Source organism: Durio zibethinus, chromosome 21 (genome assembly GCF_047325235.1).
Source record: "Durio zibethinus cultivar Kanyao isolate XHJ-2024 chromosome 21, ASM4732523v1, whole genome shotgun sequence".
Classification (NCBI taxonomy): domain Eukaryota; kingdom Viridiplantae; phylum Streptophyta; class Magnoliopsida; order Malvales; family Malvaceae; genus Durio; species Durio zibethinus.
This window is the reverse complement of record NC_143182.1, coordinates 9,588,344-9,607,222: the sequence shown is the minus strand read 5'-3', so window position 1 is coordinate 9,607,222 and position 18,879 is coordinate 9,588,344.

Here is an 18,879-nt window from a genome sequence, read left to right as displayed (position 1 = left end):
GTTGACATCTGCATTATGAGGATAAGTTTTGCATCCATATATTTTTTCTAGTACATTTGCATTATGAAAAGACATTTACATTGCCATCACTAGAAAAAAATTTATCATTTATGATCATTTGCATTGATGTAAAGACATTTACATTTTTACCATTTATTTTGAAATTATACACTTGCATTATATTGCATTTGTCAATTTTACAAATAATGAATAAGTAAGAAATATGGATTTTTTTTTAGTTTTGGAAAAAATAGAAGCAAAAAAAAATCAAGGAAAAAGTTGACCAAGGGAAAGAAAGTCTAAAAAAAAAAAGAGAAAAAAAAAAAGAAAAATGGTAAAGAAAAAGAATAGCAAAAAGAAAAAATGAAGTCTATCATGAAAAAAGAAAGAAAAATAAGAAAAAGAGAAAACAATTTTGCGAGAGGTAAAAAAAAAAACGTAAGAGTTTAAAGATTTGAAAGAAAAAGATTTGTAAAAAGTGGAGGAGTTGTTAAAAAATGAATAAAAAAGATAAGATAAGATTCAAGATAAACTTTAAGCCCAGTTTAACTGACACTTTAAGTTTAGATTAGTTGGTACTCAAACCCAGATTAGCTGACACTTAAACTTTGAGCCCAATTTAGCTAGCACTTTAAACCCAAATTAGCTAGCACTCAAGCCTAAATTAGCTGGCACCCAAATTATAAGCCCAGTTTAGCTGGCACTTTAAGCCCAATTTAGCTGATATTTTAAGTCAAAATTAGCTGACACCTAAAGTCCAGATTAGTTAGCACCTTAAGCTCAGATTAGCTGACATCTTAAGCTCAGATTAGCTGGCATCTAAGCCCAAATTAGCTAGCACCCAAGTTATAAGCCTAGATTAGCTGGCACTAACAAGATTTAGGCCCAATTTAGCTAGCACACAGATTTTAAGCTTAATAAAATTGGCACTAGTTAAAGAAAATGCCGTGATCAAGTTTTCATCAAAATCACTTGATAGTGATGTCCAAGTTTCTTGGTTGAGCGATATCTGAATACATTTGCATATTTTTCTCTGTGGTTATATTCGAATTCCCTTCAATAGTGATACCCAAAGTCATTTGCATCTTTATTCGATGGCGATATCCAAGTATACATGTTTGCATATCATTAAAGTTTTCTTGATTATGATACCTGAGTAATCATGTTTGATTATCATTTACATATTCATTTGGTGGTGATATCAGAGCTTTCTTCTATCATGATACCCGAAATTCAAGAAATCTTAAAAATTGAATGTTTCATTTTTCTTAGGAAGCAAATTTTTAGAAAAAGATTGTAAGTCCTAGCATAATGTTTAAATTTTAAAGTTGCTAGGTCTCTTTTAAGATAAGCATTTCTAGATGTTAAGATTTATAAGACCTCCAAGCATAATCTTTATGTCCTCTAGGCAAGATTTGTAAGTCTTTCAAGCTAAATTTGTTTAAGTGTTGAGACTTATAAGACTTCTGGGCATAGTTTCTAAGTCTTATATGTGACATTTATAAGTCTTTCGAGCTGAATCATTTATAGTGTCATGATTCGTAAGTTCTTCAAGCTGAATGTTTTAAATTTCAAAGTTAAGATTTTAAAATTTTCAAAACTCCTGATGGCTTAAATAAATAAATAAATAAATAAATAAATAAATAAAACAAAAAAAGCACAAAAAAGACATAATAAAAAAAAAGATCATTTCAGCTAAAAACTTGAAAATGTGGCTTAAATAAAGGTGAAACTAGGAGAAAGCCCTTTAAGAATAATGAAAATATGGCATAAGGCTGGACAAATCCATGTTAGAATTAGGGAAAATGACTTTTGGGACAAGTGTTTATTAATTACATGTATGAGGTAAGGATTAGTTATATGAGATCAAATATAGTAAGATCGCAAATGTTACAAGATTTTGAGAAAAGATCTAGTCTGAGTTGGTCAAGTTTGTTCAAATGTTTATTGTTCAAAGAACTAATATTTGATTCCTTAGATGTTTTTAAATTACTTGTTCTTTGTGTTACGAAAAGCTTACTTTTCTCTTTCGAAACCAAAATATACATTTCATTGTTAATTGAATCTTATATTCAATGTTGCACATGGAATCATTGCATTTGTCGCTTGAAATTAAGATAATGACTGATAATGATTATAATAGACTAACGTATCACTTCATCTTTATTCTTTAACTTATGGTTCAATCCTGGTTATCTTTATTTTACGACTTGTGACTTAGTCTCAGTCATATTTATTTTCTGACTTGCGGTTTAATTTTAGTCGTTTTTATTTCTTAACTTATAACTCAATCTTGATCATTTTTATTTCCTAACTTGCAGCTTGGTCCCAATCATTTTTAGTTCCTGACTTGTGGTTCAATCTCAGTCATTTTTATTTGTTGACTTGTAGTTTTGTCTCGATCATCTTTATTTTTTAACTTGCGATTTAATCTCGGTTGTTTTTATTTCTTTACTTACAATTTAGTCACAATCATCTTTATTCTTCAACTCGCAGTTCAATCCTGATCATTTTCATTTTCTGACTTGTAGCTTAGTCTTGATCATTTTATTTTTTTGAATTGCGATTTAGTTCCAGTCGTCTTTATTTTTCGACCTACGGTTCAGTCTCAGTCATCTTTATTCTTCGATTCGCTATATTTATTTTTTGACTTATGGTTCAATCCCAGTCATTTTTATTCTTCGACTCATGGTTCAACCCCAATTGTTTTTATACTTTGACTCACGACTCAATCCTGGTCATCTTTATTATTCGACTTATGGTTCAATCTCGATCGTCTTTATTTTTTGACTCGTAATTCAGTCTCAGTTATCTTTGTTCTTCGACTCGCTGTTCAATCCTGAATTTTTTATTTTTCAACTCACGTTCAGTTCAAATCATCTTCTACTCCATATGCCTTTAAAAAAAAACAAAAAAAAAATCCAAAAATCAACAAAAAAACTTTTGAAAAAAATCAGAATTGTGAACTTTGGATAAAATTATTATCTATATATTTACTTTATTACTGATTTTCAACAATGTGCAAAAAGAGATAACTGTAAACATTTAATTTTATTTAGGTCAATTCAAGTTTAGTCGATCTTTTGTACTTAATTTAAATATTTCGATTTAAGTCAACTAAATCGTTTTAACTGGATTGAACTCGTTTGAGTTTATCTCAAATCAATCACTTTTAGATTATGTATTGTAAATTAAATACCTAATAAAAATCCTAGTTTAGCCCAAGTTTAATTAAAAAATTAAAATCTATTTTATTAAAGTTAATTAATTAAAAAATATTAAATAAAAAATTTATTATTAATTAATACAAAAACAAAAAATGAAAAAAATCAACAAAAGAACAAAAATTGAAAGGATCGAGCAAGGCAACCCTCTCTTTCCTTCACTCTCTTTTTCAGCTTGTTTTTCCCAGCTCTTTGATTTTCACCCTCTATTTTACCTATTGACTTCTTGCATGTATCAATAAAAGACTTGATGTCCCAGAAGCAACATGCTTCACTAGTCTCAAAAAATTAGTAGCCATTGCTGCACTTCTGCTACACCAATCTAACAAATCAATTCCAAGGTCATGAATTTTGATTAAAGAATTGGGTTCCATAAAAAGTAAACAAGGACAACAAGAGAGAGGGAAGGCCATTTTTCAGGGACAACAAAAAGAATTCCAATCTTTCCCATCACCAATTCAGGAACCAAAAGACCTCTATCAAGAAAATACAAATTTGAAAATCGTAACAGCTAAAAAAACCTCCACTGCTCATAGAGCAAAAGAAGCTTGACATCAACGAGCCTCCCAATTTCATCAGGTCACCAGTTTTAACTCCTAATCGACTAGGCTTTCATCCACCAAAGCACAAACACCCAGTTCTTGAAAACCACTAAGACCATAGCATATAGCAATCGACCCTGCTATTGCCTTATCCATCTACCATGCCCATCACCTTAGTGCGACGATGTCCGTTGCCTTCTACACCTAGTCTTTTACACCCCGACACTTTCATCCTTAGCCCAGCTTTCATGCCTGCACAGATTCTAGCACACGACATCGTGTCCAGCCTGTGCCTTAGTGCCGCATGCTCACAGGCACACTCCTAAGCCACCCTAACCTCCACAATCTCCTAAACTACCAATAAAAAGCCACCAATAGTACTCTAAACAAAAACCTTTAAAAAAAAAAAGCCCTTTTCACCTTTTGTTCCTAAAATCACAAAAAAAAATAAAATAAAACCACAACATAAAGAACCAAAATCTTCGCTAATCTGGTAAGGAACCCAATAGTAATAAACCAAAAAAAAAAAAACCAAAGAGAGTTTTGATTAAGGAAACGTTTTTAAGCAAGGCTTTAGGTCTTAGTTGAAGAGAAAAATAATTGAAAAAAGAAGAAGAGGCCAGAAGCCACGGTGACACTGGCAGCATAGCATGGGACGTTGATGGCAATTTAGGTTGGTTCATGATGGCAATTTTTTGGATGATCGATGATGGTGAAAAGGAGGAATGAGAGGTGTAAAGCAACATACTAAAGATTCAAGTAGATTGGACAGCAAAGGAAAATTTTTTTGAGGTTTGAAATTTTTGGCTTTTGGTTCAGATCTGGAGTTTTTGAGGCTAATTTAGGAAAAAGGAAGGTTAGATCTATGAAGAGAACGAAGAAAAGAAGCTGTGGCTCAAATTTGGGAAGGAAAGACCACCGACCGACGCAAGCAATGGAAAGTAGTAGTGATAGTGTTTGCCGAAAACTAGGTTGTAGGGTGGCTTTGGTTTTTTTGAAATAAGAAAGGAATTTAAAAAAAAAATGGTTAGGAAATGAATTAGAAAAAAAAAAGATTTTATAGTTGAGCCAAAAAAAAAAATTTAGAAAAAAAATCGGGTCAACCCTACCCAATTGTTGCCAAACCAACCTGATTGTTGAGCCAACATAACCCAGTCTAGTTCAATTCAAGTTAAACTTAGGCCCATTAGATTTGGATCATCCATCATTGGTGGATTTGGTTGCAAGCCCAAGATTTTATTTGGTATAATTTTTCTCTTTTAAACTTTATTATTTAATGTATTTTTATGCATATATATATATATGTTCAAAAATAGAAAATACATGTCTTAAAAATAAAATAATTCTTTTAAAATTAAAATTATGAATACTTATGTTAATGTTTCTTTAAATTTGCTATTGGACTAATTATTATCATTGCTTGAGAAATGAAAATATAAAATAATTTTCTAAAAAAATGATTTTTGAAACCTTACCTAGATGTTAAAGGAAATTTAAATTATGTTTTGAAACCTTGCCTAGATGTTATAGGAAATTTAAATTATGTTTCAAAAAATTAAATTTTCTTGAATTCTACCTAGATGTTGAGGAATTAAAGAATCAAAAATTAAAAAATTAAGTTAAGTTAAATTAAATTAGAATTTAAAATATAACGTAAAAATTTTCACAAGTAAATTAAATAAAAAATAAAATTTATTTCATTTTTAGTTTTTTGAAAGGAAATTGTAATAAGTAAAGAGGAATAAAATATGCATAAAATTGATTAAATTGATTGTTTAAATTTTTAACTTTCATTCGTATAGTTTATTTGTTTCATGTTGCATTAATATAAAACTATTAAGAAAAAAAATTACAAAAATTGAACTTACTTCAAAAGTTTGCCTAGATATTGGAGATAATTTAAAAAGTTCAGGTTATTGACAATTTCCATTTTTGTCATAAAAAAAAATTTACAAAACCATAAAACCTCAAAACCCTAAAAAATTTTAAACCCTAAAACCTTAAAACCTCGAAACCTTAAAACATGAAACTCTAAAAGCCTAAACCCTATGACACTTGAAACCTTATAAACCTAAAACCCAAAACCTTGAAACCCTAAAACTCTAAAACAAGACCCTAAAAACCATGACCTATGCCCATACCTAAAACCATCACAAAATTCTAAAGATTCATATGAAAATCTTATATAAAATAGTTTGCTCCTAAATACCGCCTAGAGGATGGGGTATTTAGAAAATTTTATTTCATTAAATTTTTCATGTTATTCCTTAACCTAAAATAATAATAAGATTAAACAAAATAGTAAACAAAATCACTAAAAGTGGGACCTTAAATATAAATAGTCATACCTAAACTTTGCTTAGACATTGATAAGTCAAGGTGGTCTCATTATATCTAAAAATCTGATGTTAAAATTGCATTTCATCATCATGCATAGCATCCATTGGCATACATGCATCATTTATTATTGTTTCCACTTGTTTTGCATGTTTATACCTTTAATTGTTGTTTGCTAGCTAATGGTACCATTATTGACTTTTTCACATAAAATGTTTTAAAAAAAGTGCTATTTAAAAATGTGAAATTATAAAATAAAACAAAAATAGCATTTCAAGAAAAATAATTCTTCGTACTTTGTCTAGGTGTTGGAGAGAAACCAATAATTATCATTTGTAAATAATGTTATTTTCATTTTCAATGAATGTCATGGCAAATCTTAGGTAAACAAAGTTATCTTTAAAATTCTACCTAGATATTAGAGAATTTTAAAGTAAATCTTTAACTCAAAGATTTTCATAATATTCCCAAACAAATACCTTTAATAAAATTGATTTCCTTTCTTCAAAAAATGAAGAGAATTATGATTAAATTTCAAATCAAAACCATCTTATCTAACCTTGAAGATAAGGCATGCTTAATTGGTACCAATTTATAGGTACTATTGGGTGTTAATCCTTCCCTATGTGTAACTAACTCTGAACCCAATTTTGTTTTCATAGACCAAAATCGTCATTTTGATAAACTTTAAATTCGTTTTACTATTTTATTAAAAAAATAATTTTTTTTTGGTAACCAATTACACCTAAAAAAATATTGGTGATAACTTCCCATGTTTTTTTCAATTTCAAAATTTTCATTAAATGGTCCCAAAACAGTGATGACAGTGCCCAATTCCTACAGTCAATAAAAAAGCAGATTGGGTTGTGATCTACAAGAGCTTTAGGCAACACTTGTTGATAAATAGATGGAGTTTTGATAAGTAGCTCGCTATTAAGTAAGAAGCGATCAAGCCTACACAATATTGGAGTATCATAGTTGCTAGCCCATGTGAAAAGTCCTCATCTTAAAAGGAGAACAACCAAGGCCATGGAGTTGATAACTTGTGCAAAGGCTAGCATAGAAGTGAGATCATAGAAGAATCTTCGTTTTTCGTTAATGCATTTGACAACATTGAAATCCTCTCCAATACACCACAAAATAGAGGAATTAAAAAAGTTTTTAAGAGAAAGATTATCTATTAGTGAAGAATCTGATAGCATCACAAATAATAGCATTAGTGCCATAAGGAATTATTGTCACTAGAAACATAATAATAGTTGTCATAACGTCTAGATCCGAGGATCTATCGCTAGACATTGACTTTAGGGAGTCGCCACCAATCTTTTTTATCTAGGTGCGATTGGCCACCTAAAAAATCTGTTCTTTCAGGGAACACCTAAGTTTAAGGGCCCCTAAAAGAATAGGTTCAAGTCTACTAACCAGAACAGAGTTCAAGAGTTCGGTTACGTGTGAGGAAGGTTATAGCACCCTCACAACACCCATCAAAAGATGGTACCAGCATAACTTTGTGTTATCCAAATAGCCTTAAAATTTTATCAAATAATTAATTATTGGAAATTATTCTCAATTAACTCTAATACTTTTAGCAAAAAATTGAGAAAATTTCCTTACCTCAAGAGTATGCAAAAAAAACTACTATTTTACTTGCAGAGGCTCCGTCGTCGGACTATTTGAAGAAAAATAAAAATGAAACTCAAAATAAAAAAGGAAGGAAAGGATGATTGTTCTTGTGCAGGAAAAATTGACACTTTCAACTTTTCCCCAAAAATTGATTTTTTTTAAATTTATTTTTTAAGGAAAATTGATACTTTCAACTTTTCCTGAAAAAATATTTTTTTGAAAATTTTGATTTTCAAGGAAAATTGATACTTTCAACTTTTCCTCAAAAAAAACCTTTTTTTTTTGAAATTTTATTTTTAAGAAAAATTGATACTTTCAACTTTTCCCCAAAAATATATATTTTTATTTTTATTTAAAGAAAATTGAATAATAAAACAAAATAAAAATGAAAATAAAAAAAAAATAAAAAAGTAAAACAAAAATAAAAATAAAATAAAGATAAAAAATATTAACTAAACCTAATCTAATAAATAAAAATAAATAAATAAATAAAACAAATAATAAATAAAAAATTTTAAAAAAAAAAACTTGGAGCGGCTCGGTATACGGCTCGGCTCAAGGAAGAGAAAACGGCTCGGGAGAACGGCTTGGAAGCTCGACTCGGAGGGGGCAGACACGCACGAGTCAGGAAGCGGGTCGACTCTTGGGTCGGGTCGGATCTCGGTAAAATGCGTGTATCTTCTGGGTCACTTAAGGCCAAAACGACGTCGTTTTGAGAAGGTATAAAAGACAGTTCCCTTCGTTTTTCGGCAGAAACCTTCTCCCCTCTCTCTCTCTTCCTTCCCTTTTCTCTTCCTTCTCTCTAAAAGGCCGAAGAACTCCGGTTGAAGATTCACTGGATTCTGGGACTTATCATCAGAATCTGGGGTTTTTCGTCGAAAGTTCACCGAAAGTTAGCCGGAAGTTGGTCGATTTCTGAGAAAGGTCATCGAAAACTGGGCAACTCGCCGAAAACTTCAAAGTTGGCTGAAATTTTTGTCGAAAAATTTAACTGTCGTCAGAAAATTCATCGAAATCTGGAATTTTTTAAAAATTTCCAAAAAAAAAATCGCCAAAAATCTTCAAAAAAATTGCTACTAACTCCAGAACACTTCTTAATCTTTCCTTAGCCTTTTATACTCTTCTATCTCTCAAATCAATAGCTTTGCTCACTGTTTTTTTGGTCCATTGCTTCTGTTCCAGAGGGTCCCTTTTATAGGGATTGATCAGGAGTTTCTGATCAATCTCAATTCCTCTTTGGACGGGGATTCAATCTTTGAATCCAATCTCGACTTTTCTGATTGAATCCCCATTCTCAGCAGGATTTTTCAACTTTCAATCACAGCCCCAAAAAAAGAAAATAATAATAATAATAATAATAATAATCAGATAAACGAAAAATCAGATAAACGGGAAAAAGAAAAAAATTATTAATAGATAATTAAAAATCTGAAAAAAAAATATACAAAAAAAAATAATACATAAATTATAATATAATAATAAATATATAACTATATAAATAAAATACATATAAATATTAATAATAAATAAATAAATAAAGATATTAATATATAGTAATAATAAATAAACAAAATACATAAAATACAAAAGAAAGAAAAAAAAATAAAATAAAAATAATCTCAAATAAGAACCAAATTGGGCTTATCCATTTGGGCCAGGCCCAATTGATCTGGGCCTAGACCAAATTAGGTGTCTATAGCTGCCCCTCTTTGCACATTTTCTATGAAACATAAATTGTGCAAAGACGTAGACACCCAATCAAGACTCAACTCAACATTTTCATTTTTGTTTTTTTTTTTTTTGCTTTTGTTTTTTTTTTTTTTTTGTTTTTTTGTTTTTTACCAAAGCTCCTCTAAACAGAGGCACCACAACTTTTGAGAAAGTAAATTGCTCCTCTAAACAGAGGTACCACGACTTTGGAAAGTAAATTGCTACTCTAAACAGAGGCACCACGACTTTTGGAAAAGTAAATTGCTCCTCTAAAGAGAGGCACCACGACTTTTGAAAAAGTAAATTGCTCCTCTAAACAGAGGCAACACGATTTTGGAAAGTAAATTGCTCCTCTAAACAAAGGCACCACGACTTTTAGAAAAAGTAAATTGCTCCCTGACAATCATGTCCAAAAGAGTTGAAAATTGTGTTTGAAGGAGTTTCAGGAGATTATGCCCAAAGGTCTTATAAATCAATCCTGATACCACATGACATCCTATTTCAAGGATTAGGAACTTACCTGACAAATTTCTTCTCGAATTTGCAAGATCTTAATATTTGCATTTGCAACTTGTAAAACTCGCATCAAAGATCCTCATTTGAATTTTGGAGGCTCACATCCAAAAGTTCAAAGCTTTTTTAAAGGTTCTTATTTGGCAAACTTGGAATTCATATCCAAAAGTCTAAAGCTTTTCATTTGAATTTTGAAAATTCACATCCAAAAATTCAAAGCTTTTTATTTGAGTTCAAAGGCTCACATGCAATAAAACTTAGAGTTTCACATCTAAGTTCAAAGGCTCTCATTTAAAACATTGGAAATTCATATCCAAAAGGTTGAAGTTTTGTATTTTGGAGATCCACATCCAAAAGTTCAAAACTTTTCATTTGTTCGAAGATTCACATTCGATGAACTTTAGGGTTTCACTCCTCAAAGATTCTCATTTTGAAATTCAAAGATTCTCACTTGAGTTCTAAAAAATTCTCATCAAAATATTCACAATTTCTTTTTCAAGTGACTCAAAATTTTGCATGAATGAATGTTATGACCAAAAATACAAATGCTTTCTTAATGATGCAAATGTGGCAACCTATATTCTTATAGTGCCATGCATATCGAAACAAAGTTTAATTCATCAAATCATGTGCATGTACTATTCAAGCGATGATGCCACCATGATGCATGTAATGCAAATGTCTATGCAACAAAATTCTAAATAATTATAGTGATATGGCTCTCAAAACTCCACCATTTCGCATGTCTTTCTTGTTCAGTTTCTCCATATTTTGAAACAAGTTTCATCAATCAATCATCACTTGACCACTATTCATAGACTTCTCAGCACTAAAAATTTCAGAACAAGTTTCACCCACCATCATTGAGTCATTACTCATAAGTTCTCAGCATTAACCATTCCAAAACAAACTTTGTCCACTGATTGCTTTCATCATCCAATCATAACTTGCAAGTCATATCGACCAATTCATCCTTGTATTCATCACTTGGTTATACCATTTTTCAAGATTTGTCCCATTATATCATCCATTTGATCATATCATATATTCTTCCAAATCATCTCTTTTGGGTTTCTACCATTTTTTTATCATCTTAGATTTCTTTCAAATGAATGCAAGACTCTTTTAAGCACATATTCATTCATTCATTCATTATCATTTCAAATCTTGACAAATATAATGCAATCAAGTATTTTCTGAATTCATTCTAGGGGTGTAACAATAAGAGAACACATGATGAATTATGGTAAAGATAATCAATAAAGATCTATTTTGATACAAAACAAATGGGAAAAGAAATGAATTGGATACATGTCATTGGGATGGATGGTATGTCCAAATGATGAATATTCAAACAATTCTCAATATTAATCTAGGATTCTTTTTCAAAAACTCATTCCATTTACAGTTGAAGTCATCTTGAACTTGGTAAACTTTACCCCAGTCTTTGAGGGATGTTCAAATGTCTTTGATCTTCCATTCATGTGAGCCATTTGACCTGGATCTTTCTCTATCAAAATCACCCTTTCAGGTTTTCAATTTGGATCTCTTTTTTCTATTTTCTCATTCTTTCTTTCTTTCTTTTTTCATCATCTTTTTTTTTCTCATTTTTCACCTATTGTTGATATCTTTCATACATCAAACTTTAGAGCAATGTAGCATGATTCCATTGCTTCATCATAAGCATACCTTTGCTCAATATGTGATCATTCAAGTTGAGTATTCACACTTGATCCAAATAGACTTTTCTAGGTTGTAATGTAGGCCAAGGTGAAGGGTCATAAAAAAATGGATATAATAGGCTCAAAACATGTATTAGAAAGGTTCAAAACCAAAGGATAATTTGATACAACTTGGCATTTTGCCCCACATCATTTCACTACTTTTTCTTTCCTCACACAAAGGATTCTCATTACTTTGCCCCAAGTCATGTGTGGTATTTTTTTTTTTGAGACCTTTTATGATTTTTTTCAAAAATTGTCCCCCAATGTAGAGGGTGATCCTTGGTTGGGGCTCCTTCGAAAAAGAAATCATAATAGGCTTAAAGGGATAGCAATAAATGGTTTTTCGAATGGTAAAAAAAAGATGGCCATTTTTTATCTTAATTGTGAATATTTTTCTTGAACATCATCTATTGAACAAAGCTCATGATCCTGTATAAAAAATTACATATCTTCAAGATATATCTCTTTTACCTTTGGTAATGGCTTACCTTTTTTTTTTTTTTTGCTCAAATCACCTCCTCATATTAATGTGGATGAGTTCTCAAAATTAAATCTCAGAATTGTTGTTATCATTGTCTAAATATTCATCACCTGAAGTTTAAGAATGGGAGTATAAAGTTATGAAAGGTAACAGAGCATGGAGTAATGGTCAAGTGAAAGAGAAAAATGTAATGAAATGCATTGACTTGCCCTTATTAAGATGATAACAAGTGAAATCATATTGCAAAAAGAAATCCAACAATCACTCGAAAAGAAATCCTAACATAACAAAAGAAACCTTCAACCAGCCTTATCTCCATTCTTTAAAATTGTCCCCCTATGCGATCAGGTGAAGAATCTCTATTGACATCTTGCCCCTCAAGTCATTGTGACTCTCCGGACCTTTTCTGTTCTTGATTTTCACTCAAAACGCCAACATTAGGTGTTGTTACTTTCCCTTGATCAAAACTTACCATTCCATCATTGATCAACCGTTGCACCTTATACTTTAAAGTAGTACAATTTTTAGTAGAATGGCCAAAAATTTCATAGTGGTAGTCGCAGTGGGCTGTAAGATCATACCACTTTGGATAGGGTGGTTTAAGCGGCTCTACATGGTTGGAGGTAATCAAATGGCTATTATAGAGTTATCGATATAACTCTGTATAAGTCATAGGGATTGGATCAAATACAGGTTTTTCTCGAGTAGTTCATTGTTCTCGTGAATCATTTACTGGGTTAATAAGGTGAATTTGGGTTCTTGCAGGAGCTTGAATGTTAAGGCTATATGTAAGATCTTGAAGGCTAAAACTTGATCAGTATGTGGATGAATAAGGTGATTGTAGAGCTAGCTGGTATGAGTAGGATGAGGTATTATTCACAGCAGGATAGTATGGAGAGTAACCTTGGGTGGATAGGGTTGATAATCCCTGAATTATCGTCTATCAAAGCTCACAGCTTGAGCTTGAGCTTCTTTCTTTTCTGATGTCTTCTTGGTTTCTCCTCCTCTCAACTTGTCATTTTTATGGTACTTTCAATAATTTCTCCAGAGATTACCATGTCAGCAAAATTTTTTATTGCATTCCCTATCATCTTTTCATAATAGGGAGGTTTTAAAGTGCTAACAAACAGTACTGTGGTCTCTTTCTCTGTCAGTGAAGGTTGTACCTGTAAAGCTATATCTCTCTATCTCTGGACATACTTTTTAAAAGACTCGTTTGCCTTTTTCTTCAGATTCTGTAAAGATAAACGATCAGGGGCCAAATCGATAATATGTCGATACTGACCGATGAAGTCATGTGCCATATCGCTCCAAGAACGAATGCGGGTTCTGTCCAGCTGAATATACCACCTGGCCGTTGAACCTGTAAGGCTATCCTGAAAGACATGCTTCAAGAGCTTTTCATCATGAGCATGAGCTGTCATTTTTCGATAATACATTGTGATGTGAGTTTTGAGGCACTTTGTACCGTCATATTTTTTAAATTTTGGTACTTTAAACTTATGAGGGATAACCACATCAAGAACTAGGCAGAGCCCAACAGCATCAACTGACCCATAAAAGCTAAATCCTTCCACAGCCCATAACATTTGCTCTAACATGCTAATCTTAGAGCTTTCCTGAACTTTCACTCTTATCTTTTCTTTCTCATTCTCTTTTAAATCATCTAGATCAGAAATTGGTTCTGTTACCTTTTCAGTGAAGACAGTATTTACATAGCTGTTATACTATCCTGGGTTGAAAGCTGATGGCATTTCAGGATATGTTGGATATGTGAAGTGTTGTGGCGGGACTTCTTGGGTAGACTGGGCCTGAGGTGGGCCAAAACTTGAAGGGTACAAAGGGTCAACCACTTCTTATAATGAGGAAACTTACTGGCTTGTATTTTCTGTAACTCTTTTTCTTTTATTCATATTATTAAGAGCCTCCAGAATCTTGTTTAGCTCACTTTCAATCTTCTCTTGTGCTTTTTCTATCTTTTTAAATCTATGGGAACTTTTTTCCTCTATTTGCCTTACTTTGGATCTTGTGTTGTATCGATAGACAGGATTTTCACTAGATGGAGCTATCTTGGGACCTTGAGTACCATATCTCAGAATTATAAAATTTGCATGATCATCACATGGTTGCTTTATTAAGTGTAATGAATGAGAATGCAATGAATGAAAAATGCATGTATGCAAAGAACATTTACCTTGAAACGGTATTCAATTAAAAATTTTCATTTATTCCAAAAAAACTTTGATCTACATTGAGTTTATTATCCTAGAATTATAGCCATAAAATTGTTTGATCTGTTCATACTGGGCATTGGCTTCTTCTATGAAGTTCAAGAGACGCTGTCCATGTTCTTCTACTGGGGCCACCACTTGTCTTAATGCCTCTGCCTCTTCCACCATCTCTCTTGCCTTACACAGCCCTTTATGAATTTGGGTTGTTAAGTGCTCAATGTATTTCTGCCTTCCTAAGTTCTCCCTTTTACCACACCAGACTTGATATGATAATTCTCTATGTTCCCTAACCAATACAGTGATATGATCTCTTTGTTCATCCAACTTTTGACTTAACATGCTCAAATAACTGTTTAACATATTAATTTTTGCCTGTGCTTCAGTACTTTCTTCTTTCAATTCGGCATACTCTTGTTTCAATCTTGTATTTTCCTCAATCAGCTCAATAATGGTTATCTCTTTGGCTCTTTCTCTCACACATAGCCTCTTATGCTCCTGGTGTAACTTTGCTAGATCTTCAATAGTTGTATCACGTTCTCTAGCAATCTTGTGAACTTTAACTTCATAACTTTCGACTCTACCTTTCCACTGGGCTTTTTCTTCTTGAAGCTTCTGAATCTCTTACTTTAACTTGCTCTTTTCATACTCAAATTCTTTTGTTGTCAGCTCTAATTCTGATGGTGTCTCTTCAAGTTTTTCTTCTGTTGGTGGTTGAGAGATTTCATAAATGAATACCATTTCTTGTCTTCTATTTGTTCTCCAAACCAAGTAACCTGGGGTGACTTTCTCAGTGAATGGTCCAAGACTCACTCTTTGGGGATTTTTTCATGCTTTGATCATCTCATTCATCCTCTGAAATGCTTTAGGCTCACTGTAAGAGAAATCTAACTGGTGAAGCCCATAAGTCATATGAATGAACTATTCTCCCTCCAATTGTCTTCTCACTAGGAGTGGTGCATAATTCGTCACTCCCCATAAACCCAGAAGTGGAACCACTGTACTATCCCCACATGGGTATAACATAGGCTCACGATTCATCCATGGGGCCAACCATCTCACCCTGGCACTTTTTAATTTTTGTAAAAAAGTTATCCATTCTTATTTAGACTTACGCTTTGACCACCCACTTTCACAGAATTCCTTGATTGGAAAATGATTACGGATGTAAAGCTTTGAGAAAGTGCCATTTCCTTGTTCAAAATGACTTTTCATCCATAAGTATAATAACTGTATGCATCTTATGAAGCGCCATCCATTATGACGATAATAACTCAAAGATCTGATAGTCTCTGCTAATATCACCGTTGAAGGATTACAGCCATTGATCACACTTTCGAAGAAATCAACCACTGCTATCTCAATATGTCCCAAAACTTTTAGAAAGATTACCAGTCTGTATATAGCTAAGGTAAATATGTCTAACCTCCGTTTTTCATTGGCATGCTGTATCAGAAACTCAGGAAAGAGCTTTCAAGGTAGGCAGATCTGTTATTGTTTCTTCTTTGTATAAGAATCCATAACTTTCTTGTCTATCCCCATGAGTTGAGCCAAACTTTTACGAAATTCTGACTTATGTTTTTTGACATATATCTTGTCAAGAGTCTTAAGATGCAAACCTACCAAGACTGAATATTCTTCGATGGTGGGAGTCATATCAGCTTCATTAAAGATGAAACACTTGTATGCAGGATCCCAGAATTATGTTACAGCTCTGATTAGCTGATCATCAACAGCCACTGCTAGAAGGTGTACTATATGCCCATATTTTTGATAAAATTACTCTTGTCTTGACGAACTCATCTTCTTTCAGATATCAACCAAATCTTCTAAATTATTCTATTTGAGGAGGATAGATGTTTCCTGAGACATAGTAGAATCATACCCAATTGGCAAACAATCTCCCATCTTCAGTTGAGTCTTTTCTGACAGGGCCCTTACTTCATTGGGTGTCCCACAGGGTGCTAATACTGATGAAAAACAAACTAAACGTTCATTGGCGTCCATGAAAAAAATTTGTTGAAGATCATTTTTCAAGCAAAAGTTCTTTATGCAACTTTATGATATGCGTATGAACCAATGCAGAAGAAATAAGAAAAAGGTTAGTATACCCAGAAAAAGAACAAATAACTAAGTAAATTTAAACATCACACAAAGTAAAAGGGATAAATCCTATGCTTTTGGTCAATTCTAAAAAGGAAGAGTGATGGCTCTATCTATAGGTTAGGCACTCTTAAGGTCCACTATATGCGGTTTTAGGGTCAAAGTCTAAAGGTCCTCAAATTGTTTCTTACATCTTTGTCCATCACAGACTAGTAAGGCACCCTAATCCTCACCCATTACAGGCTACAAGCGGAAAAAAGTTTAATTTGAGTGAGAGTATTTCACTAGCCACTGCGGAGGCATTAGACCTCATGAAAGTAATAGGTACTTTACTCTCTCCTAGAGGGACGGAGCTCGGGTATAGAGCTCATGTTATGCACATGCACATGAATGACATAATTAATAAAGTAAATAAACATGAATGAATAATAATACATATATACCAAAGGGTTCAATTTTATTAGGCTTTTGGATAACACAAATTATTTGCTGGCCTGACTCTCAAAGTCCCCAGTGGAGTTGCCAAGCTGTCATAACGTCTAGATCTGGGGATCTATCGCTAGACATTGACTTTAGGGAGTCGCCAACAATCTTTTTTTATCTAGGTGCGATTGGCCACCTAAAGAATCTGTCATTTCAGAGAACATGTAAGTTTAAGGGCCCCTAAAAGAATAGGTTCAGGTCTACTAACCAGAACAGAGTTTGGGAGTTCGGTTACCTGTGAGAAAGGTTATAGCACCCTCACAACGCCCATCAAAAGATGGTACCAGCATAACTTTGTGTTATCCAAATAGCCTTAAAAATTTACCAAGTAATTAATTATTAGAAATTATTCTCAATTGACTCTAATACTTTTAGCAAAAAATTGAGAAAATTCCCTCACCTCAAGAGTATGCAAGAAAAACTACTATTTCACTTGCAGAGGCTCCGTCGTCGGATTATTTAAAGAAAAATAAAAATGAAACTCAAAATAAAAAAGAATGGAAAGGATGATTGTTCTTGTGCAGGGAAAATTGATACTTTCAACTTTTCCTCAAAAAATATTTTTTTAAAAATTTTATTTTTAAGGAAAATTGATACTTTCAACTTTTCCCCAAAAATATATTTTTTTATTTTTATTTAAAGAAAATTGAATAATAAAACAAAATGAAAATGAAAATAAAATAAATAAAATAAAAAAAGTAAAAATAAAATAAAAATAAAATAAAGATAAAAAAATATTAACTAAACCTAATCTAATAAATAAAAATAAATAAATAAAAAATTAAAAAAAAAAAAACCTAGAGCGGCTCGGTATATAGCTCGGCTCGGTTCAAGGAAAAGAAAACGGCTCAGGGGAGCGGCTTGGAAGCTCGGCTCGGAGGGGGCAGACACGCGCGGGTCAGGAAGTGGGTCGACGCTCAGGTCGGGTCGGATCTGGACAAAACGTGCGGATCCTCTAGGTCACTTAAGGCCAAAACGACATCGTTTTGAGAGGGTATAAAAGGCAGTTCCCTTCATTTTTTGACAGAAACCTTCTTCTCTCTCTCTCTCTCTCTTCCTTTCTTTTTCTCTCTCTTCTCTCTAAAAGGTCGAAAAACTCCGATTGAAGATTCACCGGATTCTGAGATTTATCGTCAGACTCTGAGTTTTTTCGTCGGAAGTTCATCGGAAGTTGGCCGAAAGTTGGTCGATTTTTGGGAAAGGTGTCGAAAACTGGGCAGCTCATCGAAAACTTCAAAGTTGGCTGAAATTTTCACCGAAAAATTCAACTTTCGCTGGAAAATTCACCGGAATCTGAAATTTTCCAAAAATTTTCAGAAAAAAAAATCACAAAAAATCTTCAAAAAAATTTCTACTAACTCCAGAACACTTCTTAATCTTTCCTTAGCCTTCTATACTCTTCTATCTCTCAAATCAGTAGCTTTGCTCACTATTTTTTCTGTCCATTGTTTCTGTTCCAGAGGATCCCTTTTATAGAGATTGATCAGGAGTTTCTGATCAATCCCAATTCCTCTTTGGACAGGGATTCAATCTTTGAATCCAATCTGGACTCTTCTGATTGAATCCCCATTCTCAACAAGATTCTTCAGCTTTCAATCACAGCCCCAGAAAAAAAATAATAATAATAATCAGATAAACAAAAAATCAGATAAACGAGAAAAAGAAAAAAAATTATTAACAGATAATTAAAAATCTGAAAAAAAAATATACCAAAAAATAATAATAATACATAAATTATAATATAATAATAAATATATAACTATATAAATAAAATACATATAAATATTAATAATAAATAAATAAATAAAGATATTAATACATAGTAATAATAAATAAATAAAATACATAAAATACAAAAGAAAGAAAAAAAATAAAATAAAAATAATCCCAAATAAGAACCAAATTGAACTT